Source organism: Bos grunniens, chromosome 12 (genome assembly GCF_055505025.1).
Source record: "Bos grunniens cultivar Pamir isolate PY7600 chromosome 12, Bosgru_T2T1.0, whole genome shotgun sequence".
NCBI lineage: Eukaryota > Metazoa > Chordata > Mammalia > Artiodactyla > Bovidae > Bos > Bos grunniens.
In genome coordinates this window covers 77,058,195-77,059,952 of record NC_141176.1, presented here as the reverse complement: position 1 = coordinate 77,059,952, position 1,758 = coordinate 77,058,195, and the positions used below count along the sequence as shown (strand labels likewise).

The 1,758-nt window shown below is 51.1% G+C and overlaps 1 pseudogene; it reads left to right on the top strand.

Moving 5' to 3' along the window:
* The first annotated feature begins 1,381 nt into the window (after positions 1-1,381).
* On the top strand, positions 1,382-1,758 carry LOC147361936 (small ribosomal subunit protein uS12 pseudogene; annotated as a pseudogene).

The following is a 1,758-nucleotide window of genomic DNA, read 5'->3' as shown; positions in this document are numbered from 1 at the left end:
GTCTGTACCCTAGACCTACTGACTTAGAATCTCCAGATTCCAGGTGAGTCCTGCTCACATTAGTTTGAGAAGCGCTGGTTTAGAGGCCCTGCTTGGGTCATCCTGTGGTTGCACCCTCCCCAGGTGCAGGCAGCCAGAGAGGACCAGGGCGTGTGGCCACCTGGAGCCCCGCCCCCTCCAGACCGTGCTCTGAGCATCTGGACCCTAGAACCCCTGCTCCCAGTGCCAGTGCAGGCCTCCCCCCCAGGGGCCATGTCCCAGCCAGACAAGTGGTCAAGATACAGTTGTTTGTGGGACCGGAAGAGGGCGGCCTGAACTTGGACTTGGAGGCTGGGGGTGCTCTTGCTTGAGCAGCAGATTCCTCAGGGCACAAACAGGGTCAGAGCCAGAGGTGGGAAGAGCAGGGGGAGGGCTGAGGGCTGAGTTGGCCCCTGTCTCTGCTGTCCTGCCTTCTGGCTTGGAGCTGTGTCCAGAATCCCATTCTGCCAGTTATTAATAGTTAGGAAGGTATACTTGACAATTTTGTTTGACTGATTTATAACTTTTAAATATTTAAGCATGTAGTATGGGCTTCATTTATACTCTTGACCAGGGACCACAGATGTGAGTGACAGGTCTGTTAAATGCTTCTCAAAGTGTGTTCAGAGGACCCCCTCCATCAAAAACCACTGGGTTATTGGTTAAAATTTGAATTCCCAGGGCCCACTTGTGTAACAACCTGAATCAGATCTTTGGGGCTGAAGCCCAGGAACCTGCATTCTGACCCCTTCCCTATTGATTCTGATCCACAGCGGTGCTACAGGAGCACTTGTAATGGAGGGGGGAGGGGCATGGAGAGGAGCTGCCCCAAGGGGCAGGAAGCATCAGAAGAGGGAGGTTCCAGGTCAGAGGAATGTGCTGACCAGGAGCTCACACCTTCTTGCTTCTCTCATGATTCACCTCACAACCTGGCCTGACCTCACCCCTGGGAGCTGGATGCCAGGAAAAGCTTTTAGAATGGGACAAAAGTGTCTTTCTGCCAACCATGAGGTTCTTGGGGGCTGCCCTTCAGAAGGAAGGACCCAAGTCAGGGGCAGTAGGAGCAAAGGGGCTGCGGGCACCTAGAGGGATCACACGGACCCACCCAGGGAGTCAGGCTGAAGCCGCTGAGCAGGTCTTTGGGCAGGGAGACCTCCTGGTCCCACGGGACACGGGAGGAGCTGGGACAGACTGTGTGGTCACACCTGCCTGGGCTCAGAGGCTGCATCTGTCAGTTATGAGTCTATGACATTGATCAAGGTCCTTAAGCTCTGTAAGATGGGGCTCCTAATATTCTCCGAGCTTATGTTAAAATTAAATGTGATAGTCTTATGTTCAGGCCTGTGATACTGGCAGGATAGGCATGTGCCATGGTCTTTGTACTGCCAAGAATCTCTGTAGCCACCAATGAGCCCAAAATCGGCATGATAAATAGTACAAGAAAGTCCACTTGGGCACAGCCCTGAAGGCCAACACTTTTGGAAGTGCTTCTCATGCCAAGAGAATCGTGCTTGAAAATGTATGGATTGAAGCCAAACAACCAAATTCTGCCATCATGAAATGTGTCAGGGTTCAGCTCACCAAGAATGACAAAAAAATCACAGCCTTTGTACCCAGTAATGGTTGCTTGAACTTTATTGAGGAAAGTTTAATATTGATGATATTCTGGTTGTTGGATTTGGTTGTAAAGGTCATGCTATTGGTGACATTCCTGGAATTTGCTTTAGGTTGTCAAAGTAG